This window comes from Pseudonaja textilis, chromosome 8, assembly GCF_049901715.1.
Source record: "Pseudonaja textilis isolate UNSWEBS1 chromosome 8, rPseTex1.2, whole genome shotgun sequence".
NCBI lineage: Eukaryota > Metazoa > Chordata > Lepidosauria > Squamata > Elapidae > Pseudonaja > Pseudonaja textilis.
The window spans coordinates 2,532,768-2,559,993 of NC_141997.1; the positions used below are offsets into that span (position 1 = coordinate 2,532,768).

General features: G+C 36.7%; 1 protein-coding gene and 1 pseudogene across 1 annotated transcript in view; both read right to left on the reverse strand.

Moving 5' to 3' along the window:
* The window catches only part of IL1RAPL1 (interleukin 1 receptor accessory protein like 1), a 1,645,997-nt gene that overhangs the window by 88,866 nt on the left and 1,529,905 nt on the right, over positions 1-27,226 (reverse strand). The window lies entirely within an intron of this gene.
* LOC113446427 (U2 spliceosomal RNA) lies at positions 26,388-26,474 on the reverse strand (annotated as a pseudogene).

The following is a 27,226-nucleotide window of genomic DNA, read 5'->3' on the forward strand; positions in this document are numbered from 1 at the left end:
AAGAACCCAGCACAACTGCACAAAGATCTCGCTAATAAACTGAAAGACAAAAAGGACAAGTACAAAAAATGGAAAGAGGGGAAGGGCAGGGCTGACCTCACAACGGTACAATGAACAATCTTGGGTCTCTGGGACCGGCGCTGATATCTCCACAGCTGGACGGTCCTTTTGGACCCAAACCTTAGAGACAGTGGTTGAGGAGAGCGCATCCTGCTGATCCCAGAGACACCACAAAGTCCCTGATTGATCCAGGAGAAGTTCTCCATTCTGGCTGCAGAGGAAGTGACCATTGAAGCTGCTGAAAGGTTGAAACAGCTCCGAAATGGAAGAAGAGGAAAGAAAGTGTGTCAGCTTTGGGTGAGATTTAACTAACTTTTTTTGGGGAAAGAGAACACTGTAAGGGGGAAAAGAAAAAATATTGAAGACAGAAGAGGGACACCAGTGAAAATGAGCCTGATGTCAAACTAATTTGGCTTTTTTTGTTTATTATACAATATACAAAAGGACTTCTTTTTAAAACTGGACTGGACTTTTTAATTAATAAGCAATGAAGAATTAATATTAACATCTATTTTAAAGAGAGAACTTGGTTTTTTTTTTGTTAGTTTCCTTTGTTCTCTCTAAAAGGGAACTTTAAACTTTTTTTTTCTTGTTTTGGTTACATTGTAAATTAGAAGTGAAAGTTGAGCAAAATAAAGCAACACTGCTGCCTAGAGGCTTAAAATAAAATAAAAAAAATTATTAATGGAAATAAAGGAATGAACTTTGAGGGAAACTTTCCAGCCAGACTATTTACACTTTGAGAAGATAAACAGCTGAGCACTGATGCAGGTGTTCCTCTTGTAAAATAATCTCAACTACTGGAGCCTGGAGTTTAAAGGGAAGAGTTTATGGTGACCTTGAATTTTGCCTTGCTGAAACTGGTTTAAAATTTGATAGTGAGCCTTGGACATTGTATGATGGCAGTGGTTTGCTTTGTGATGAAACATTCAAACTGAAAAAAAAATTCATTTGCTGCTGATAGCTGCACCTGGCCTGATCCTTCTGGTTTTCTTTTTTGTTTTCTTTTTCAATTAGGCCTTGACTTTATTGCTGGAATATAATTTTTTTTCTTTCTACTTTACCTTGGGTTTTTTTAATTCCCTTTTTAATATCACTGTTGGATTACTTTTGTATTCATTTTCTTGTTTTTTTTTTGGTTCCTCTATGGACTTGATCTTTTTCTCTTAGATAATTTTTATTTTTACTTTTTATTTTTTTATATTTTTCCCTTTTTAATTGGATTAAGGAAAAGAAGAACCTGAAGATTGCATATTGTTGTTGAAAGCTGTTTTTTCTTTTTTTTCTTTTTTTGCTGACTAGAGTTGTACTTAACCTGAAATAAGGTAGGCAACTGTCACAGGGTCATTGATACCCACCTCCTCTTCCTCACTTAGTGGCCAGTGATCAATACACATGATGTTATAACAGGTGAAAGAGAGAGAGAAGGAAAAAGAGAAGGAGGTCACACTACAAATGATAATGCAAGCAGCACAAAGAATACAAGATAGAACAGAGAAAACAGATGAGAAAGTAGGGAATATGCATCAAATGATGATGAAGAATGAGGAAAGATTTCAAAAAAATAGAAGAAAAAAGTGACCAGTCAGAAAAGAAAATTGGCAAAATTGACAGCAGATTGACAGTTGTTGAACACGATAAAGGAAATGGGATGTGGGCTGGGAGATGGATAGGGCAAATTTTTATCTCAGATTTCAAAACACAGAAGAAGAAAAGGGAGAAAACCTTGCTGAAATAATGATAGAAATACTGGCAGATGCCTTGAAGATCCAAAGAGAAAAAGATGGATGGAATAGATGAGGTGTACTGAGTCTTTACAAGATATGCAATGAGAAATAAACTACCTAGAGAAGTCCATGTAAGATTTACTAAGAAAGCAATTAAAACACAAATATTAGAAGGTGCAAGAGATGAACCATTGAAATATAAAAGTGAGGAGATTATGGTCCTAAAACAAGTTTCAAGAAAAGTGAGAGAAATCAGAAGAGAATATCAATTCCTGACAAAAATTTACTTGGTAAGTGCAAACACATAGATTAGACTCCATAGAGAAAGCAGAATTATTTTATGGAGAATATTTCAGAGGAAAAGAAGATGAGAAACTATGAGAGGAGGAAACAGTCAAAATTCAAGAGGAGATGGCTGAAGCAAGAAACAAAGTAATGCAAGAAAAAATGACATGTGAAGGAGGAGGAGTAGGTTAAAGGGTGGAGTTCAAAGAAGCAAGGGAGCAAAGATCTACAAGAGCTATAAACCCCACATATAAAGTATAAATAATGAAGAAAAGAAATTGATTACAATGAATATAAATGGATTGAATTTGCCCACCAAAAGGAGGAAAATATTTCAGATTAGAAAAATTAAAAATTAGGCATAATCTGCTTGCATGAAGTTCACATAAAAAAACAACATGTCCAGGTATTGAAACATCCTAAAATTGGGAATTTATATACTTCATTGGCACAACAAAAAAAGGAAGTGGGAGTTGCTCTATACATCAAGAACACAATTAAAACTGAATTAATTTTTACAAATGAAGAAGGAAGAATATTAATTGTGGAAATAATTGACAACAATGTAAAGATACTTTTAGTAGCACTATATGCTCCCAATGGAAAACAAGAAGAATTTAACAAAAAACTGCATAAGAAAATTATAGAACTAGAATATGATAATATATGTCTTATGGGAGATTTTAATGGGATAGTAGACAAAAAATTGGACTATACAACACAGAAAGCTAACAAACAAAATAGAAAGATACTTCCAAAATCCTTCTTCAAAATGGTAGAGGAATTAAGCATTAAAGATGTTTGGAGAGAAAGAAATGCAAAGAATAGATAATATACTTTTTACTCCAATAGATACTCATCATGGTCAAGAATAGATATGATTTGGATGTCAATGGAATTAATTTCTAATATACAAGAAGTTAATATTGAAACAAGTACTTGGGCGGACCCTAATCCAGTATGAATTAAGTGGCAAGGACAAAGGAAAAGATCTAGATGGACTTTGAATAAAACAATATTGAAAGAAAAAGAATTTATACAAAAGATGGAAAAAGAATTGGCTTTTCCCCCCCAAGAAAATAACAAGGAGGACACCTCACTACAAAATTTATGGGATACCATGAAGGCCTATGCCAGAGGACTGATAATAGATTATACGAGAAAAAGAAATATAAAAAAAAGACGAATGCAACAGATGTTAGAGGAAGACTACAAGAAACTTGAGAAGGACTTACAAAGATATCCACACAAAAATGATATCAAAAATTAAATGGAAACAGTTAAACAAAAAAATGGGGTTGATGGAAAAAGAAGAGTTAGCTCAAAAAATTAGGAGTGCTAAGCAGAATTTCTTTGAAAATGCAAATAAACCAGGCAGATGGTTGGCATATAAACTGAAAAAAGAGAGAGAAATGAAAGAGATAATGCAATTAAGAAATGATCAAGGAAAGATTTGTAATGGGATTGATGAAAAGAAAAAGATAGTACAGAAATATTATGAAAAATTATACAACCAAGAGAATACTGATGAAGAAAAAGTTAAACAATATTTGCAAAGAGTGGAGCTACCCCAAATACCTGAGGACATTAAAATAATGTTAGATGGGAAAATAACAATGATGGAGTTAACTGAGGCATTAAAGAGACAAAATACTGGAAAGGCTCTGGGCTACCAGCTGAATTCTACAAGACTCTAAAGGAATCTTTAAATATCCTAATGCTTGAAGTGATGAATGAAGTTTTGACAAAAATGAAAATACCCGACTCATGGACAGAGGCTTATATTTCTCTCATATCAAAGGAGGACACTGACTTACAACAAATTAAAAATTATAGACTTATTTCCCTGCTGAACTCAGCTTATAAAATTTTCACCTCAATAATAGCAGAAAGACTTAAGAAATATTTGAACAATTTTATACATGCTGATCAAAATGGATTTCTGCTGAAGAGGCAAATCAAAGACAATATGAGAATAATTTTGAATACTTTGGAATATTATGAAATACATCCTGAGAAGTAAATGGCCTTGGTATTTTTAAATGTGCAAAAAGCCTTTGATAATGTAAACTGGGAGTTTATGATATTACAAATGGGTTTGGTGAAAAATTTACTAAAGCTATAAGAGGCAATATACTATAAGAAATCTGCCAAAATAATGATAAATGGAGACTAAACAGATAATATTAATATTAAAAAAGGAACTAGGCAAGGATGTCTGCTGTCATCTGTTGTTTGTTTTGACTTTGGTGGTATTAAATAGAGATATTAGGGATGATAGTGGAATAAAGGGAATGGGAAAAGGGAACTTTCTGCGGCATGTAAGGAAATGTTGAGAGAGCTAAATTTAAAAGATCTATGGAGGGAACGGAATCTTGAAGGAAAACAATTTACATACTATTCTAACCCACATAAGACTTGGACCAGAATAGATATGGCTTGGATGGATTTGGACTTGGCTAATGAAATAAAAGAAATCAAAATCCTACCGAATGAATGGGCTGATCATAACCCAATACAGCTAATTTGGAGAGATATGAGACGAATAAAAAAAAGATGGACACTAAACAACCAAATTGTAAACGAAGAAGAGTATATTAATAAACTGAAAGAGGAGCTAAACTATTTTCTAAAAGATAATAATAATGAAACAACTTCAAAACAGAACATTTGGGATACTATGAAAGCAATTATAAGAGGCACAACAATTTCCTATAATGCTATGAGAAACAAGAGAATTTATGCCCAACAAAACGTGTTACAACAACAAATCCAAGACTTAGAAATACAATTACAAAAACCCCTAAGATCCAAGGACTACAAAATCAGTTAATACTAGCCAAACATAAGCTGAATTTAATTGAACAAGATAAAATAGAAGTTAACTTGAGAAGGTCCAAACAAAATTATTTTGAACACGCCAATAAACCAGGAAGATGGCTATCTTATAAACTTAAAAAAGAAAAAGAAAAGAGATTGATACACCAATTAATAGACGAGAAAGGCATCCCACAACATGAGATTGAGAAGAAAAAGGATATTATATTAAACTATTTTCAAAGATTATATAAAAAGAAGAAATTAATGAGGATAAAATAAGAACTTATCTGGAGAATACGAATGATAAAACAATAGGGGAAGGAGACAAAGAATTACTAAATAAGGATATTACATGGTCTGAGTTAAAATCTGCAATGGAAAATCAATGTAATAATAAATCCCTGGTCCAGATGGGATTCCAGTAGAATTGTATAAAGCCACAATAGATTTAGTAGGGCCTCTGATGCTGGAAGTGTTTAACGAAGTACTTTTGGCTGCCAAAATGCCAGACTCATGGAGGGAGGCGTTGATTGCGTTAATTCGAAGGAGGATGTGGATGCCAGATATATCAACAATTATAGACCAATCTCACTTTTAAACGCCGATTATAAATTATTTACCTCAATTATAGCGAATAGAGTAAAACAAGTTTTAAATTTATACATTCATGAAGACCAAAATGGTTTCCTTCCATTCCGCCAAATTAAAAACAATTTAAGAACCGTTATTGACATCTTAGAATATTATGAAGCTCATCCAGAGAAACAATTTACACTCATGTTTCTAGATGCGGAGAAAGCATTCGATAACTTACATTGGCACTTTTTAATACAAAAAATCTATAACATGAATCTGGGCACTAAATTTGAGAATATTATCACAACAATTTACAACACCCAACAAGCCAATATACTAATTAATGGTGAACAAACAGGCCCACTAAGCATTGAAAAGGGCGTTAGACAGGGTTGCCCTCTCTCACCCCTCTTATTTATATTTGCTTTAGAATCATTGTTAACGCGGATAAGACAAAATTCTGAAATCCAAGGAGTTAGGGTCAAAGCAGAGGAATATAAATTACAGGCATTTGCAGACGATATGGTTTTCTTCCTAGAGGATCCCATGGAAAAAGGACATAATCTAATAAAAGAACTAGAACAATACGGCTCAGTAGCAGGATTAAAGATTAACAGAAATAAGACGAAATTACTGACTAAAAATCTAACAGAGAACCAGAGGAAAGAATTAGAAAAAACCATGGGGATACAGGCAACAAAAAGGTCAAATATTTAGGCATATGGTTAACACCACATAGTAAATCACTCAAAGAGAATAATTATGATAAACTGTTACAGCAAATTAAGAAAGATCTAGAATCTTGGAATAAGTTGCAGCTTTCTCTACTGGGCAGGATTGCCACAATCAAAATGAACATCTTACCAGAACTCCTTTACTTATTCCAGACAATCCCAATAAAATTACCAAAAATTTTTTTTGATGATATAAATAAGGTAACTCTTAAATTTATTTGGCAAGGGAAAAAGCTAGAATCAGTATTAAGGCCTTACAAGATGCAAAAAGTAGAGGTGGGCTAGCGCTTCCAAACTGGGAATTATATTATTGGGCAGCCAACTTATTATGGTTAAAAGACTGGGTCAATTTACGGAACAAAAGAACTCTAGTCTTGGAAGGGCACGACCTTCAGAGAGGATGGCACGCATTTCTATGGGATGTGGGGAAAACTAAACAGGCGTACTTTCATAGACATCTTATTAGAGATTCACTATTAACTAATTGGAAAAAAATATGTAAAAAAACATTATTTAAAAATTCTGATTTGGCTTTCAACAATGGAGGCAATGGTTCATCCCAACAATTTGGATATAACAAAAACGACTAAATATAAAGATTTATTAGACCCTTTAGGGAAATTAAGAACTCGACAGGACTTACAGGAACAGGGATTTAAAATTGATCAGTGGTTATATATACAAATCCATAGTAGATACAAACAAGATATCAAAGAGTTTGGAATCTATAGCAAATTACAACACTTAGATAAAATCTTATTAGGATCAAATAAAAAGAATATCTCTAAATTTTATAAATATTTATTGGAGGTAGAATTAGAGCAAGAGATAGTGAAAGGGAACATGATAATGTGGAGTAGGAATATTGGAAGAAGCATTACATTAACAGAATGGGAAAAGATCTGGAATAGAATCATTAAGATTACAAAATCTCGGCGTACAAAGAAAATATGTATAAAATGTTATATAGATGGCACTTATCCCCTTCGAGGTTAGCGAAAATGAACCCAAACTCTAGTCCAAAATGTTGGAAATGTAAAAACATAGAGGGAACCTACTTTCATATGTGGTGGACCTTTAAAGAAGCCCAGAAATACTGGCAAAAAATTAGAAAATGGCTGGAGGAGATAACCAAAGAACAAATCGAATACAAACCAGAGTTCTTCCTACTAGGGATCTCTGATAAACATTTTCCTAAAAGATGAAATATATAATAATTCATATTCTAACTGCATGCCAGATTAGCATTTGCCCAGTGCTGGAAATCATCCTGTTTACCTACAGATCAATTGGTCATTCAGAAAATATGTGACTGCGCAGAAATGGACAATTTAACCATAGCTCTTAAAAATAAAGAGTCTTCAGCATTTGATAATAATTGGAATGCGTGGTATAATTGGTTATATCAGAGATAAACTGTTCAAGGAATAATGGGTAATTTAAGCATAAATAGTAATAAGATGTGTATATTTAAAGTAAGGTAGGAGAATTGGATCTTGCAGACTGTCAAAAAGAATATCTGTTTGGTTTTAACGTATTTTCTTTTTTCTTCCGTCTCTTTGTTTTTTTTCTCTTTTATACTTCTTTTTCTCCTTTCTCGGTCGCAAGACCGAGCGTTTTCTTTTTTTTTCCTCTCTCTTTCTCTTCTTTCTTTCTTCTTTTTTTCTCTCTGTTGCATATGTAATGTTGTTATGTTATTTTTTAATTGTAAATTCAATAAAATTTATAAAAAAAATAAAATAAAATAAAAAAGAGGAATACAAGTTACAAGCGTTTGCAGATGATCTGGTTTTTATATTAGAGGAACCATTAAAAACAGTGCCTAAATTGATAGAAATGATTGAAAAATATGGACAGGTGGCAGGTTTCAAAATAAATAAAGACAAAACTAAGATTTTGGTTAAGAATATGATGGAAAAACAAAGGAAAGAATTAATAGAGAGATTGAATATCCAGATCACAAATAAAGTTAAATATCTAGGAATACAATTAACAGCAAGATGTGGAACACTCAAAGAAGATAATTATTATAAACTCAAACAACAGATTGAGACAGACTTGAAAAAATGGGATAATTTACAATTATCTCTAATAGGGAGAATATCTACAATTACGATGAATATATTACCAAGGATTTTATATTTGTTTCAGACAATTCAAATTAAACTAAGGAAAGAATATTTTGAGGATCTAAACAAAATAATACTGAAGTATATATGGCAGGGAAAGAAGTCAAGAATCAAATTAAAATTGTTACAGGATGCCAAAATAAGAGGAGGTTTTGGTTTACCCAATTGGGAATTATATTACCAGGGGGCAACACTGATGTGGGTGAAAGAATGGATAGTCTTAAGGAATACTAGATTGTTAATATTAGAAGGTCATGAACTATTATTGGGATGGCAGGCTTTTTTATGGTATAAGGAAAGTAAAACACATTACTTTAGGAGACACTATATTCGTGATGCTTTATTATTAATATGGGAGAAAATAAGGAAACAACCTTACATGAAAATACCAGTCTGGTTGTCAACTATAGAGGCATTTGCATATACAATTGTTTATAAAATGGAACATACAGTAAGATATGGTGAAATATTAAATGAAGTGGGTGAACTCAAATCTAAGCAAGAACTAGAGGAACAAGAAATAGAGATGAATTGGTATTCATATGTGCAAAAACATTCTAGATATAATAAAGATCGTAAAACAGAAGGATTTTATAATAAACTTACTGACTTAGATGGAATTTTGACAGGTACTGATGAAAAGGTGATTAAAAATTATATGGATATTTAGTTGCAGTAAAATTAGAAGAAGAACAAGTAAAAGAAACAATGATTGCTTGGGAGGGAATTTGGATATAGAATAGATTTAGAAAGATGGCAGAAATTATGGTCTCAAAACTATAAAATAACAATGTCAACAGCATATAAAGAGCATTTGTATAAGATGTTTTACAGGTGGCATCTACCTCTGGCAAGAATAGCAAGGATGTTCAAGAACAAATTGGAGAAATGTTGGAAGTGTCATCAGATACCTGGATCATACTATTACATGTGGTGGACGTGTGTGGAAGCCAAAAGATACTGGAATAAAATACATAAATGGCTGGAAAAAATGACAAAACAGCATATAGATTTGAAACCAGATATTTTTTATTGGGTATCTTACCTGAAGGATACAATAGAGAATTGACATATTTGATTATAAATGTTTTAACAGCTGCTAGAATTGTATTTGCCAAAAACTGGAAAAGTGAAAAAATTCCGACAGAAGAGGAGGTGATTAAGAAAATAATGGAATGTGCAGAAATGAGTAAATTGACATTAGCAATTAGAGAGCAAGAAGATAAAGAATATTATAAAATTTGAGATTTATTTTATCAATGGCTAGATAAGAAAATAGGGAAATAAAATATACTATAATATAAATACAACATAATAGTAAAGATAAGACAATGTAATGATTACAATGAAATGAATGATATTATGAACTAGGTTTTGTAAAAGTTGAGATCTGCTCGTAAAGGATGAGGTGAATTTATAATTATAGTCTAATAAGGAGTTAACAATAATATAATAGAATATTCATAGTTGATCCATATAATATGAATTTTAATTTACATTTAGAAGGGAAAGACTGTTGATATCGTGCACAAAAGATATGTACCAACCGACACACTGTACAATTGAAAGATTTTATGTTTTATGTTTGTATTTGTCAATGTTTGTTGTCAAAATAAATATTTTTTAAAAAAAAATGGAAAGAGGGACACATAACTAAGGGCAGTGATGGGATTCAAAAAATTTTTACTACTGGTTCTGTGGGTATGGCTTCGTAGGCATGGCAGTGGAAGGATACTGTAAAATCTCCATTCCCTCCCCAGTACTGGGCGAAGGTTACCACTGGTTCTCCGAACTACTCAAAATTTCCACTACTGGTTCTCCAGAACTGGTCATAACCTGCTGAATACCACCTCTGACTAAGGGTGATTATCAACAGATAGGCAGAATATGCAAAGAGGAAGTCTGGAAAGCAAAGGCTCAGAATGAACAAAGACTTGCAACAAAAGTCAAAGATAATAAAAAGGTACCTTTCAACATAGTAATAACAAGAAGAAAAGATCAAAGAAACAGTTGGTCCACTAAAAAGAGAAAATGGCAAGGAAGTAACAGACAGTAGGGAGAAAACAGAGTTGATTAACTCATTATTTGCATCAGTCTCACAGAAAAAGAAACTATAGCCCAACCTACTAAAAAAATTGTAAAAGACAAACTAGAAATAAAAATTAAAATAAGCAAGAAAATGGTAAGAAAACAACTATCTCATCCTGATGAATATAAATCACCAGGACCTGAGAGATGGGGTGTTGGTGTTTACCTGATACGCCTATTCTCTGTGAGTTGTGAAGAGCATCCAGACATGAAAGGTGTTTCTGTCTCTCGTCCAATAGACTGAGCTGATTTCTGAGGACACTCCTCCTTGAGGCTCCTCCTTAGTGTCCCCAGTTCTGGCAAAGTCGAAGTGATAACTTCATCATCGTTCTCCTTCACCTTTGCTCTGTAGACTTGGCTGGAATTGGACCCATGCCTGACAGACTCTGGGTGGGGCTGGATGCTCTTCACAGCTCACAGAGAATGGGCGTATCAGGTAAGCACCAACGCTCCTTCTCCAGATGTGCTGTGAAGAGCATCCAGAGGGACATACCAAAGCTTGGTGTGTTCCACGGGAGAGTCTCCGTCTGGTTTGGAGTCCCCCTTGTTATGTGTGGACCTCTTGTAAAACTCTTCTTCCAAAAGCTGCTTCTGCAGAAGCGAAAATGTCCAGTTTATAGTCCCTTATGAAAGGCAACATTTCTGCCCTACAGATCTCATCGATCGATGCTTGAGTAGCCCAAGCAGTCAAAGTTGCTGCACTCCTGGTTGAGTGTGCTGTAATATCTGTAGGCACGGGCAATGACTGAGTCTCATGAGACTTTGCAATCATGGCTTGAAGCCACCTGCCAACTGTCGATGATGTGACTTGTCTTCCTTGAGTAGCTGGTTAAAATGAGACGAAGAGCACCTCTGTCTTCCTAAAGGAGGCAGTCCTGTCTATGTAGATTCGGAATGCATGTTGTCCATTTAATAGATGCGATTGCCACTCTAGACCTTGAGGTCTAGGAGAGAAGTTGGGGAGTATCAACTCCTGTGTTCTGTAGAAGGCCAAATTAATTTTGGGAATGAAGGTTGGATCTAAATGAAGGATGACTCTGTAAGAATGGAAAATGCAGAATTTTGTCTCACTGACAGGATGGCCAGCTCAGAAATTCATCTTGCAGATGTTATCGCTACAAAGAACACTACCTTGTATGTAAGTAGGTAGAACTCATGGTTCTCAGAGGTTCAAAAGGTTGTTTGGGGAGTGCTATGAGAACCTTGTTTAGATCCCAGGTGGGGTATCTATGGATCACTGGAGGTCTTAAATTAGTGGCCCCATGGAGGAAACTGCATATTCTTGGGTGATGAGCGATGTATCTTAGGTCATCGGAGGTAATAACCAAGGCTAGAGCTGCCACTTTTCTACGTAAAGTGTTAGGTGAAAGTCTTTTGTCCAAGCCTTCCTGGAGAAAGTCCAGTATTTGTGCCACCAATGGAGAAGGGAGGTCTATTTTCACTTTGTCACACCACCTGCAGAAGGTGTTCCAGGTGGTGTTGTATATCAAGTTTGTGGAAAAAGTCTGGCCTCTTGGATCGTAGAGATGACTTTATTGGAGAGCTTCTCACCTTTCAGACGTCTCCGCTCAAGTACCATACAGCTAGGTGCAGCCTTTATGGGTCTGGATGTTGAATTGGACCTGTGTGAGTGAAACTCTGTCCAGTGGGATTCTTCATGGTTGATAGATCCCTGAGATCCACAAACTATGGACGTCTGGGCCAGTATGGTGCCTCCAACAATATTTCTGCTTTCTCCTCTAGAAGTTTCTGGACCACCAATGGGAGGGGAGGGAAGGCATACAGGAGGCCTTGAGGCCAGTGGCAGCATAGAGCATTGACTCCCTCTGCTACTTGTCTTGGAAATCTGGAAATTAACCTCGGGAGCTGTGCATTAATGGATGAGGTAAAGAGGTTTATGATCGGTTGACCGAACAGATGTGACATCTCCTGAAACAGTCTTGGGTGCAGGCACCACTTGGAATGGTCAACAGTGGCCCTGCTCAACCAGTCTACCTGGATGTTGGACTGTCCCAAGATGTGTTCCACTTTGATGGAAATCAGGTTCCTCTCTGCCCAGCAGCACAGTTTCTCTGTCTCTCTCATTAGCAATCTTGAATGCGTGCCCCCCTGTCTGTTTATCTGTGTCTTTGTGGCCATGTTGTTGATCAGGTTGAGGACATGTTGTCCCTGGATCAGTGGAAGAAATTTGCAGAGGGCTAGGTGGACTGCCCTCAGTTCCAGCCAGTTTATGCAGCAAGCTTGTTCTGCTGTGGACCAGCAACCCTGAGCCGTAAGGGATTGACAGTGCACCCCCTATCCAAACAGACTTGCATCTGTTGTGATAGCCTGTCTGTGAGAGTCCTTGAAAAAGCAGCCCTTATTGATGTTTGTTGTGGACCACCAGTGAAGTGATATGAGGACCTTTGATGGAACAGTGATCTTGGACATTTGGACTGTTGACATGGGAACAGAAACCATTGAAGGGTTCTGGAGTGGAGCTGGGCCCAGGGAACAATAGAAATGTATGAGATCATTTTTCCTAATAGTTTGGATAAGTGGGCCAGGGGTACTCGTTTGAGAGTCCTAACCTCTTTTGACAACTGCCTAATGCTACTCTGTCTATCCAGTGATAGGGATACCTTCCCAGCCATTGTATCAATGATGGCTCCCAAAAGCAGGAGGCAAGTCACTGGTGTCAAATGACTCTTGGCCCAATTTATTGAAAATCCATGCTCTTGGAGAGCTTGTAGGGTGACCTGAGTATCTTGTTCAGCCTGCTGGATGGACGATGACAAAATTAATATGTCATTGAGATAGCATTGTAGCCGAACTGGCTTACTCCTAAGATGGCCTGCTGATGCTGCCAGAACCTTTGTAAAGGTTCGGGGGCTGAGGCCAGGCCAAATAGAAGGGCTATGTACTCAAAGTTGTGGCTATTATAACAGAATCTCAGGAATCTGCTATGCATGGGTCTGATAGGAATACAAAGATACACCTCAGTTAAGTCTATTGATGTTAAGACATCTCCTTGTCTGATACTGAGAAGGATTGATTACAAGGAGCTCATCTTAAATCTCCTGTAAACCAGGAAGAGATTTAGGCATTTTAAGTCTAAAATTTCTTGCCACCCACCCACCCCCCAAACTTTTTGGGACCACAAATAGATGTGAATAAAATCCTTGCCCTTGTTGATCCAATGACATGGATTAGATTGTGCAGATCTCCAGCAAATGCTGAATTGCAGTCTCCATAAAAGTCCTTTTGGTAGGATCCCTTGAAACAGAGACATCATAAAAAAGTTCAGGGGTGAGGACCTAGATTCTAGAGAGAGACCTGATCTTACGGTCTCTCTGACCCAGGCATCTGATATTGTGGATTCCCATTGATCTGTGAATAGCCTTAACCGTCCTCCTATGGGAGAGTCGGGAAGGACTTGTTTCCTGCCCCATGAAAGGACCTTTTGTTCTGCCCTCCTCTGATTTCTGTCCCCGAAGTCAGATCTCTCCCTTGTCTGTACCCTAGGAGCCTTTGTGATCTTTGAGAATAGGATCCTTGAAAGAAGGGATGAAAGGAACTCCTCTGAAAGGACTGGGACAGTCTAGTTTCAGGCTTACAAAAAAGAGAGGGGAGGATCTTCTTATTTTGAGATTCTACCAGGAGCGGATCCAGGACAGAGCCAAATAGTTTGTTCCCTTCAAAGGGGGTGGATGCCAACTTCCACTTATGTTTTGTATCCACTTGCCAATGGCAGAGCCAATGAGGGTGCCATGCTGTTATCTGAGACACTATGGCTCTGGAAGAAAATTTTACCGAATTAAAGGTTGCATCAGCAGAGAATTCTGCAGCTGTCATCACTTTGGCTATGTACTGATGCGCTCTGGTATTTGATGAAGGAATGGAATCTCTCAGATGATGGAGCCACCTTAGGGAAGATCTGGTAAGGAATGAAGCAGCTGTAGCCACCCTGCTAGCCCATGCATCTGCTAAGTGAGCCCTGTAAAGAGCTAACTCTGCCCTCTTGTCCTCTGGTTTAAGAGCTTCCTCTGCTTGGCTTGGTATAGCAGAGGAAGAAGCTAGGGCTACCACAGGTTCATCTACATTGGGGGCCTGCAGGGAGTTAGAAAATTCTGGCGCTAGGTTGTAAAATTTTCTATCATATCCCATTGGATTGGGATAAGCAGCAGTAGAGGACAAGTTTCTGAACTAATTCAGTGAACATTTGTGGGACTGGAATGACATCTGCTTCAGTGACAGGTTGTGAAAATATTAAGTCATCCAACTCCTCCTGAACTGAAGGCAGTTGGGAGGTAAAGTTTGGATTGGCAAGGCATGCAGTGTTCTTAGCCTTGAATAGTAAAGACTTAAATAGATATGGGCAGAATAGTCCCATGAAAATAAGTTGATCTGGGGCTAAGCCCTCATCATTTGACATGTCCTTCTCTAGCTGCTCTGCCTCAGACAAGGATGAATCATTGTCTTGAGAAGATAGTGACAAGATTTGTTCCAGCTCGTCTATTTGGTCTTCCCTGCATTGTAAACCCTGGTCAGGCATATGAGCTATTGGGAAACTTGCCCCCTGGGAAGGTACCTGAAGATGAATGGATTCTGCTCTACTTAGCAACCTTGGAGATTGAAGGCAATGCCCAGGGCCTGCTTGCTGTTGTCTTGCCAGGAAGGTCTGTTGCACTCCTGCTTTAATACCTTGTTTGATAGCTTGCTCCATCTAAACTCTCATATGAGGAGGAATTTCTTGGGGAAGAGAGTCATCTGCACAGAGACCAGCAGCTGTGGGGGTGAATGTAGCCTCAGGAGCCCTATATGGTGCAGGCATTGCAGTTGAAGTGTTACTGCACCTGGATTGTGTTCAGAGATCCAGGGGAGGAGCTGGAATGGAGCTTGGAACAGGAGCAACTTTTGGAGGAGATGATATTCTTTTCAGCCTCACGAAGGCACTTTTTCAGATGTTTGTCTAGTGCCTTTTGACACTTCTTGGCATCTTTCTCAGCAGCCTTTGAAGGCTTTTTTGAGCCTGATTATTTGCTTTTGGTTTTGGCCATGGCCTTTCTGGCTGCTGCTCTAGAGCCTGAAACAGTGGAGCCAATAGAGCTTCCACTTTCCATTGCAACCTCCGGATACAGGAGCTGTAGAAATGTGAGGTTTAAATTAAGGGGCAGTTGGCTCACCTGGGGGCCTGCTCCTGAATGGCAGGGACTCCCTCAAATGATTTAACCCCCCTTTTAAAAATAATTAATTTATCCAATAATTCCAATTAATGCCAAATAAAGATATACCTTAACTGCACCAGAGTAGGATCCAACAGCCTAATAATACTGGGCCTGCAACAGCTTTAATGCACAGGCAGTCACAGGTCTGGGTGCTAGCTGCTGTCCTGATGACTGGAGCTGGATGTGAGGGATTTGCCAACTGAACTCTTTCAGCGAACCTTTAAGGTTTGTGAATTGTTGTTGAAGGCCCTGTAAAGCTGTGCTGGAACAGCCCTGTTAGGGATTAACTCCTCACAACCGCCTAATTAATTAAGCAAGACACTGATGCTTTTTTTAAAAGACTCAAATCTGCTAAATACAATTTGCAGTTTGCAGGTACAAAGAAAATGGTGCCAGCTGTTATTTTTGGCATGCAATAGTTCAGTCAGCAGTGAAACCCCCAACAAGAACTCAGTAACTTAAAGGAAATTTAAAATAATTCAATGGAATGCTCCAAACAGTGCCAGGTAGAGGTAAAAGCACTAATGCTTAGCCCCACAAAGGTGGGGGTTTAGATGTTCTTTTGAGGGGAATAAGCCTCTGCTCATCTAATATTTTAAATCTCCTGGCACGAATGCGAGCCTGCACCCATCGTGCCGCAATGACCCTTTACTAAAGTACAGCAGCCAGCTATTCAACAAAATGGCCAAAAACTAAGGGAAGACTCTGATCTCTCTGCCTTTGGTCAGCTCAAATGAATATAGCCATTGTTTTGAGGCGCAAGCTCGCTAAGCACCCAATTCCTGATTTGGAGCTTTTAGGAGCTCCTCCAGCCAGCTGATTTTAATTGCTTTGGCCGCTTCTTTGAGGCTTTTATGGTGGCTGAGGGGAATTGATCAGGCACTGGCTTGAGAATACTCAGAGTGCCGTTGGGGCCCTCACTGAGGGCTTAAAAGCTCCGATGGGCAGCTGGTGTTAAAAGTGGTGTCAGGAGCTATATATAATCTTTTTAAAATCACAACTTTCTTTTTGCAGCCAGAAGCTGTGATCTGACCTTTTTTATTATTTCTGCTTGCTTTCAGACAATCCAGCCAAGAGAAATATGCTCTTCTTGAAGGAAGGTTGAGCAAAAACTGGGGACACTAAGGAGGAGCCTCAAGGAGGAATGTCCTCAAAAATCAGCTCAGTCTATCGGACGAGAAACAGAAGCACCTCCCATGTCTGAATGCTCTGAACAGCTCATCTGGAGAATACATTCTAGAATTCTGACAGAGCTGAAGGATATTATCTCAGAACCATTGTACCATATCTTTCAAAAATCCTGGAGCACCAGGGAAGTACCTGAGGATTGGAAAAGGGCTGATGTGGTTTCCATCTTCAAGAAAGAGTGGAAAAAACAGACCCAGGAAACTACAGACCAATCAGCCTAACATTAATACCTGGAAAAGATATTCAAAAAACAGATCTGCTAACATCTAGAAATGAATAAAGTAATAACTAGTGGTCGGCACGGTTTTGTTAAAAACAGATCACACCAAACCAATCTTATTTCATTCTTCAACATACTGACTGAATTAGTAGACCAGCGAAATACTGTGACATAATATACTTAGACTTCAAAAAGGTATTTGACAAAGTAGACCCCAGCCTACTTCTTGGTAAGCTAGAAAAAGGTGGGATAGATAGCATCACCACCAGATTGATTTTTAATTGGCTGACAGACCATATTCAACAAGTCGTTCTTAATGGGTCTACGTCTACATGGAGGGAAGTAAACAGTGGGATACCACAAGGTTCCATCTTAGGCCCAGTACTCTTCAATATCTTCATGAATTACTTAGATGAGTCCAGAAGACAAGTTTGGGATCCAAAGAGATCTTGACAAACTTGAACAATCGGCCTTAACCCCCCCAAAATGAATTTTAATGTGGAGAAAAGCAAAGTTTTACATTTAGGCAGGAAAAATGAGAGGCATAAGGGCACATTAGGTAAGACCTGGATCAAAAACAGTAACTATGAGAGAGACCTTGGAGTCCTAGTTGATGACCACTTGAATATGAGCCAGCAGTGTGTGGCAGTAGCCAAAACATCTAATACAATCCTGGGTTGTATAAACAGAAGTATAAAATCAAGATTATGTCAAGTATTAGTACCACTTTATAAAGCCTTACTAAGATCACATCTAGAATACTGCAACCAATTTTTGTCACCACACTACAAAAAAGATGTTGAGACTTTGGAAAAAGTTCAGAAAAGAGCAACTAAGATGATCAAAGGCCTGGAGATTAAAACATATGAAGAACAGTTGCAGGATTTGGATTTTGGTAGTGTGGAAAAAAGAAGAACTAGGGGTGACATCATAATAGTATTCCAATATTTGAAGGGGTGCCACAAAGAAGAGGGAGTCAAATTATTCTCCAAAGTGCCAGAGGGCAGGACAAGAAACAATGGTTGGAATCAAGGAGCAAGAAGCAACCCAGAATTAAAGAAAAACTTCCTAACAGTGAGAACAATTAACCAGTGGAAAAGTTTGCCTTCAGAAATCATGGGTGCTTTATCACTGGAGGCTTTTAAGAAAGACTGGAAAGCCATTTATCTGAAATACTATAGGGTTTCCTGCTTGAGCAGTGGACTGGACTACAAGACCTCCAAGGTTCCTTCCAGCTATTCTATTCTATTCTATTCTATTCTATTCTATTCTATTCTATTCTATTCTATTCTATTCTACAGGTGAAACTCGAAAAATTAGAATATCATGCAAAAGCTCATTTATTTCAGTAATGCAACTTAAAAGGTGAACCTAATATATGAGATAGACTTATTACATGCAAAGCAAGACAGTTCAAGCCATGATGTGGCATAATTGAGATGGTTATGGCTTACAACTCATGAAACCCCCAAATCCACAATCTCAGAAAATTAGAATATTGTGAAAAGGTTCAATATTCTAGGCTCAAAGTGTCCCACTCTAATCAGCTAATTAAGCCATAACACCTGCAAAGAGTTCCTGAGCCTTTAAATGGTCTCTCAGTCTGGTTCAGTAGGAATCACACTCATGGGAAAGTTAATGCAAAAGAAGTTGGATGTTCCCAAAGTGCTATATCAAAGCACATTAATAGAAAGTTATGTGGAAGGGAAAGTGTGGAAGAAAAAGGTGCACAAGCAGCAGGGATGACCGCAGCCTGGAGAGGACTGTCAGGAAAAGGCCATTCAAAATGTTGGGGGACTTTCACAAGGTGTGAACTGAGGCTGATTTGATACAGCACTTTGGGAACATCCAACTTCTTTTGCAATTACCTTTTGAGGCTTTCCCTCTTTATGGAGGGTGTCAATGATGGTTTTCTGCACAACTGTCAGGTCAGCGGTCTTTCCCATGATTGTGATTCCTACTGAACCAATCAACTTCTACATATCATTCCTTTTTCTGCAAATAGAATGTTAATATTCATATTTATTACATTCATCAATCTTATATAGTTAATAATACACATATTTATTTTAAATTATATTCTTATTTGAGTATTCAATGTATCATATTCAACATTACCCTCATTGAAATTCCTTGTTATTAAGTCACCTTATAATAAAAAAGTATCTATTCCATTAATCCCCCTTTCTCTCACATTTTAATATGGACAAAATAATATTTTACATGTTTACATTTAATAAATTGTACAATTCTAATAATAATAAAATTTCTTCTATCATGTTATATTTCATTAAATTATTTTTATGCCAATCAGTTTCCACATATTTATTTTCCTACCATAGAATGTTAATATTCATGTTTATTACATTTAATGATTATATATCTTTACTAATAATACACAAATTTATGTAGAATCATAACCTTTTTTCCGCCTTTAGCCATCATCTCTTACTCATACATTAATCATTTCTTAACTTGTGTCTCATATTCCTCTCTTAAATGTTCATCTCTACCTATCATTTTTTGACCTTCTCTCTTAATCATTCCTCCCTTCTCTACTATGTTCCATTGTCTCATTTCCAAGTTATCTATTCTTACCCCTGTCTTTCTCCCAAAAAATTCTCCCTAGATTTCCAATTCCTGTTTTAACTTCCCTTGGTTTATTATATCAATCATTAGCATTTTTATTTTTATTTCCTTTTTATTGTTTCTTTTTATTTGTTGCTTCGTCTGTTCTGTTTTTCTGGTTACTCTTCCAATTGCCTCCTCCTCTTTCTGAATCTCTTGTTTTCTTTCTGTCATTTGCGTCTCCATTTTCAGATCTAGTTCCATGCTCTGTATTTTATTGAAAATGTCCTTAAATCTTCTTGTCATGGTGACTTTAATGTCCTGAAATTCCAATGCAATTTGGACTTCCAGGTTAAGCCCTTCTCATCAACAGACTGGGGACTGTGACTGTCCGCAGCTTCGATCCGTGCTCTCTTGTTGGAGAGCCCCAATCACTGTGATTAAATGCTGAAGCTGCCTTGGAGGGGTGGCGGAGTAAGGGGAAGCTGCCAGTCAGGTCAAGGGGAGCCGCATCCCCCCTCCCTGGGCTAGGCAATTTTTCCCCCTGAAGATAACCGAGCGGTGGTCTAAAATGGCCACTCTGAAGAGGACGACTTAACTGGACTAAGATTTGTGCAGGAGAGAAGCAAGAGGTGGACAACATAAGAACAGGGCAACTTGATGCAACAATCAATTAAAAGGTACTCCAGGATGGTATTTTAGAATTTTTTTGAAAGAATAAGAAAGCGGCGGATTTTTAAAGGGAAAGGAAAAAAAGTGAAAATATCTTTGACAGCTGAGCAGGGCTTTGAACCAGGATTTGAAGAAGCCAGAACAAGATATCCAAACAAATTTAAAAAGAAGATCTAGATGGACGTTAAATAATACTATTTTAAAGGAAAAAGACTTCACACAGTGGATGGAGAAAGAATTGCCTTTTTTCTTTAGAGAAAACAAAAAAGAAGATACATCAATTCAGAATATATGGGATACAATGAAGGCATATGTTAGAGGCTTGATAATAGACTATACAAGGAAAAGAAATACTATGAAAAGGCTAGCCTCTAAGGCTCTACAGGATGAGCATAAAAGACTTGACAAAGAGCTACAGAAAATGCCACAGAAAAAGGACATCAAGCTAAAAATGGATATAATTAAACACAAAATGGGTCAAATAGAAAAAGAAGAATTAGCACAGAAAATTAGAGGTGCTAAACAGAACTACTTTGAAGATGCAAACAAACCAGGTAGATGGTTAGCATACAAATTGAGAAAGGAGAAAGAATCAAGGAAAATATTGCAATTAATAGATGACCAAGGCCAAGTTTGCCATAGTAGCAAAGAGAAGAAGGAAATCATTTGAGACTTCTATGGGAAATTATATATGCAAGAGAATATTGATGAGGAAAGAGTTAAGCAGTATTTACAGAATGCTAATTTACCTCAGATACCTAAAGAGACTGAAAAAATGTTAGAAAGCAATATAACGATGATGGAGCTAACTGAAGCACTCAAGAAGCAAAATAATGGAAAGGTGCCAGGTCCAGTTGGACTTCTGGCAGAATTTTATAAAACATTACAAGAATCGTTGAATCTTCCATTGCTAGAAGTTATGAACGAAGTTATGTTAAAAGAAGAAGATACCTAAATCATGGTCAGAAGCCTATATTACACTTATTCCAAAAGAGGAGGCTGACCCATTACAAATTAAGAACTATAGACCCATTTCTCTACTAAATGCAGATTATAAAATCTTTGCTTCAATATTGGGAGAAAGACTTTAAAATATTTAAATAATTTTATCCATCCTGATCAAAATGGATTTCTGCCAAAGAGACAAATTAAAGACAATATGAGAGTAATCTTGGACACCTTGGAATACTACGAGGCACATCCTGAAAAACAAATGGCTCTGATATTTCTAGATGCACAGAAGGCATTTGATAATGTGAATTGGCGATTCATGTTATTACTGTTGGAACAGATGGGCTTTGCTAGAAAATTTATTCAAGCAATAGAAGCTATATACTATAAGCAAATGTCAAAGGTAATGATAGAGGGAGAACTGACAGACTCTATTAATAAGAAAAGGAACAAGACAAAGGTGCCCACTATCACCTTTGTTGTTTGTGTTAACTTTGGAAGTGTTAAACAGAAATATTAGAGATGAAAAGAATATAAAAGGAATGAAAATCAAAAAGGAAGAATTTAAGCTGCAAGCATTTGTGGATGATCTGGTTTTCATCTTAGAAGACCCTTTAGAAACAGCATCAAAATTGATAGAAAAGATAGAGACATAGGGAAAGGTGCCTGGTTTGAAAATAAATAAAGATAAGACAAAAATTTTGACAAAGAATATGCTATTAAGACAAAAGGAAGAACTGGCAGATCTATTGAAAATTCAGGTCATGAATAAGATCAAGTACTTGGGGATATATTTGACAGCAGGTTGTAGTACATTAAAAGAGAATAATTATATTAAACTTAAACAGCAGATAGCGCTAGATTTGGTGAAATGGGAAAACTTACAACTGTCACTAATAGGGAGAATTTCAACAATCAAGATGAATATATTACCCAGAATTTTATATTTGTTCCAAACAATTCCAATTAGGCTTGGAAAAGACTATTTTGAAGATTTAAATAAAATTGTGTTGAAATATATATGGCAAGGTAAGAAAGTGAGAATAAAGTTAAAACTTTTGCAAGATGCTAGAATTAGAGGAGGATTTGGTTTGCCTAATTGGGAGTTGTACTACCAAGCTACAAATTTGATGTGGGTTAAGGAATGGATAACACTAAGAAATACTAGATTGTTGACATTAGACGGACATGATTTGTTGTTGGGGTGGCATGCTTTTTTATGGTACAAAGGAACTAAAACACAGGGGTATTTTAGAAGAAATTATATACAGGAGTCTCTGTGGTTAAACTGGGAGAAGATTAAAAGACAATGTTATTTGAAAATTCCAGTCTGGTTATCGACTATTGAAGCATTTTCGTATCCTATAATATACAAAAAGGAACAAACAATTAGATATGGTGAAATATTGAATGAAAAGGGTGAACTTAAATCTATGCAAAAACTAGAGGAACAAGGTATAAAGATGAATTGGTTTTCATATGCGCAAATACATTCAAAGTATGATAAAGATTCTAAAACAGAAGGTTTCTATGATAAACTGACTGACTTAGATAAGATTTTGACAGGCACTGATGAAAAGGTGATTAAAAAAATTGTATGGATATTTATTAGAAATTAATCTAGAAGAAGAACAAGTTAAAGAAACTATGATTGCTTTGGGGGAGGAATTTGGGATATGCGATTGATTTAGAGAAATGGTAAAAATTGTGGTCTCAAAATTATAAAATGAATGTCAACAGCATATAAAGAAAATTTATATAAGATGTTTTACAGGTGGCATTTTCCCCCGACAAGAATAGCAAGAATGTTCAAGAATAAATCCAAAAAATGTTGGAAATGTCATCAGACATTTGGCTCATATTACCATATATGGTGGACTTGTGCGGATGCTAAAAATACTGGACTAAAATCCACATGTGGTTGGAAAAAATGACAAAAAAAACATATAGACTTGAAACCAGAGATTTTTTATTGGGAATCTTACCTGATACATACAATAAAAATTTGAAATATTTGATTGTAAATGTATTAACAGTGGCTAGGATTGTATTTGCTAAAAACTGGAAAAATGAGAAAATACCATCCAGGAGGAAATCATTAAGAAAATATTGGAATGTGCTGAAATGAGTAGATTGACATTTGAAATTAAAGAACAAGAGGATAAACAATTTTATAAAATTTGGGATCTTTTCTATCAATGGTTAGACAATAAAGTACAGTAATGAAATATGTAGACTTTTAGAAAATAATAAATATATAAAGATGTACTTCTTTCTTATTATATCTACAAAAGGATTTTAGGATAGATTTGGGATGATAATATGAACTGTTAAAAAATAAACTAAGTAAATTATGGTTATCTTGTAAAACATGAATGAATAAAAGTATAGTCAAATGATTGATTAATAAGGATGCTAAGGTATTTAATTTTTGATTGACAATATGAGATTATATGTAATGTAATTGTAATTGAAGACTATGAAATGGAAGTACAAAACAATTTGTAAACCAACCGGCACACTGTATGTACACCTATGGAAGATAGCTTGATGTTTTTATGTTTTGTTTGTTTATGTTTGTTTTTAAAAACCAATAAAAATTTTTTTTTAAAAAAAGATATCCAAACAAATTGAATTAAAATACATTGCTGACAAACAGGCACAATTTAAAGCTGGACTTCGGAGTTTTCAAAAAGAAGGGGGAAATATTTAAATTGAAGATTTTATTGGTTTGGAATGCCGAGGTTTGGAAAGCCCTGAACAATAAAATGGGGGGGAAAGGTGAGGACATTGTATAATGGAGAGTGCCATCTGGTGGATAAAAATTTAAGCTGAAAAAGGGAAAGTTCCTATTTCTCTATGAATCGGATCTGATACAATGAAAAGGAAATATTGAAACAATATAACAAGTACCCTAAAAAGTGAAAATTGAATTAGAACAAAAGAAAAATTATGGATTGTTGGACTGATTGGTGATTTTGCTATAAACTCAGTTCGGGAATAGTTGTTAATTCAGAAAGTTTGAAGAAGAAAAAAGAAAAAGATTGGTGATTGGTGGATTTTAATGACTATAAGATATAAGAGTGTGTAATGATGATATCTCTGTGGGATCTAAAAATGGAACTTAAAAATTTGAAAGAACTACTACATGCAAGAGGTGAATCACTTGCCTCTGAATTAAAAGCTATGGAAATGGCAATTGAAGAATATGAATAGGAAACCTCAGAGAAGGAGGAGTTAGCTCAAGAAGAAGTGATCTTAAATAGACAATCAACACAAAGAGCACCACAAAGAAAAGGAAAAAGAAGGGGGGTTAAAAATGGGAGATTTTAAAAAGTAGCTAAAATGGGGAATATTTATAAAAATCAGACAGAAAGAAACAGCAGAAAAGTAAAAGAGGGAAGGAAAATATTGTATATATATAGAGAGATGGCGGGGGATATAAATCAGAGGGAGAAAAGATTTGGAAAAACAAAAGGGAAAAGAGGTAAATGAGGAACACGAACAGGAAAGAAAGAAATATGGGAATTGTAAAATAAAGAAAAAATTTTCTTGACCTAGAATACATTGGGACAATGGTTAATGAATTAAGAGGGGATTCTGCATTGATATGAGGAGTAATAATAATGTACTTTGCGATTACAAATTATAGAATATAGTTTATTGAGAGGAGGGAGGGGCACTGATATCTTTTTAGAATGAATTGTGAGGAGGTTTAAAAATGAGATTAATATCAGTGACCAAGCAAAATGGATTAATTGTTTCTTTCTTTCTTTCTTTTTTTTTTGATACCATAAATAAAATTTTATGGAAGTAAAGGGAGAAAATACATTGGGGAATCTGACTGAAAAGTACAATGTAAAGTAGTTTATTTTTCTAGGGATTGATTATTATATAAGTAAGTAAAATAGATGTTTAATTGGGAATTACAGATGAGGGAATTAAGGCATACTTAAACCATTGAGGTGACACCCCAAACTAGTAAAAGGGGAGGGGAAATTTATGTTTTGTTTTATGTGAAAAACTTGTATTAATCTAGACTTTATGAAAAGAATGTGCAAATTTGACAAGATGGAATTGCAAATTTGACAAGATAAAAAAGAATTAAAAGGGAATAAGTATGAAGATATGGAAACTATTAGTGATTTAAATGAAAAAGATGTTGTTTTGGAAAAATTGAATAAAACTTGTTTTTTAAAAAAAGAAATTCCAATGCAATTTATTTGCAAATTCCATTCATCTTTGTTTTTATTTATTCTATATCTTTCTTTTTGTTGTCCAACAGTCCTTTATTCAAACCAAAGTCACTTTTCATACTAAAAATCCAATGTCCTGGAATCTTTATATCCCAAAATTAATCATTCTATTCTTTTAAATGATCCTAGGGTGAAACCTTCATAAGTTCCTCCACCAGTTAAATCTTGTATTGTAGCTTTCTGGGGCCTTTAATAATAAAAGTCTCTTATTTCTCATTTTAATTCTCCTTAAATCAGGTCTTATCAAAACTTTGGGAATCTAGTATCTTTTTTCAAGAGCAGGTGGTGCTCTTAAATTAGTTTTCACTTTTCTCTTGTTTTCCTTTCTCAACAAATGTTACTAATATTGTCAGAAGATAGATATATATCCCTTCTTTTTTTAATAGATTACAGCATTTTTAAAATGTCTATCCAAAGCTAATATCTGTCCAATAAAAAAATCCAGTTTTTTGTATTTTTAACACATTTACTATTTTCTTCCTTTATTTTGCTTTACTTCCTTCTTTCTATTTTTAGTACTTTAAATGTCCACTCCTGTGTTAGGTCGCTGCTAGTTTAAAAATCATGATGAGTCCTTTTTTCTGAATATTCTTATCAGGGTTGCATTTAAAAGTTCAAAAGTATTCTCTCACCCAGTTCACACACCATTCACCATCTCTTCACTCGTGTCGGGTATTCAGATTGTCTTTGGCTTCATGGCAGCCATTTTGGTTGCTGCTGCACTCTGTCTTCAGATGGGAGGGTTTTCCATGTTAGGGAGGAGAAATGTGGTTCTCCTCAAACTGCCAAGTGGTCCCCCATTCCTTCACCACCCCTCCAGGATGGCTATGGCTTCAATTGGAGCTCTCTGATGGTGTGAACTCGAAACAGTGCCACGGAGCTCACAGTCCTTGCTTCTGATAGCACCAGAGGTACAGCCGAAAATCCTCTTAGATATTAAACTGATAAGAACAGATACTACACTTGATCTTAGCCAAAAGGCCAAGAAGCAACTGATGCCAGTGCTCACCGCCTACTGTGTGCATACCCAAAAGGTGGGAGCAAGGCAGCAGGGCAGCCCCTCGCTGGTTCCAGGGTAGCCATGCAGGTCAGATCTAAGGCCTAGCAGCATGTGGGGCTTCCCTTTCACCAGGACTGTCCCGCCTCTGTGTGGGAAAGCCTTAGCCTCTGGTAGCATGGCCACTGGTAGCACTGTCAAACTCTCCCCTTCCCCTCATTCCTTCCTGAGCATGAAGGAAGGAAGGAGATGGAATGAGAAGGGAGGTAGGGAGGGGATTATGAGAGGGAGCGAGAGTATGAGTGAAGTGCTGCATTAGCACTTGGCCACGAGCAACCCTGCTGCCCTTTTGCCATCCCCTTGTCCTCTCCTCTCCTGGTGGTCTCCCATCCTACAGCTGAGGAGCCACATCTCCTTGCAAGGAGAGAGAGTGGGCCTTCCTCTGATCTACACACTTTGCCCTCCCAGACACACCATGAGCAACCTGGCCAAGGAGAGCATGCACAGCAGCAGCAGGTTCAAAAAGGAGGTAAGTGCAGCTGGGTGCCCCCTCGGGGAAGCAGGGCTGAGGTGTGCAGTTCCAGTGCCCTGGGAACGTGAGGGCTAGGTTGGGTGCTTGCCCTCTGCTGCCCAGGGCTCCAGCCAGTCCACACTGCTGTCTGGGGGTCCTCAGTGTGGCCTGGCATGGATGGTGAGGCTCCTCTGGTGGACAAGGGTTTGGCACTCACCCTGGTCTTGCCTTCCTCAG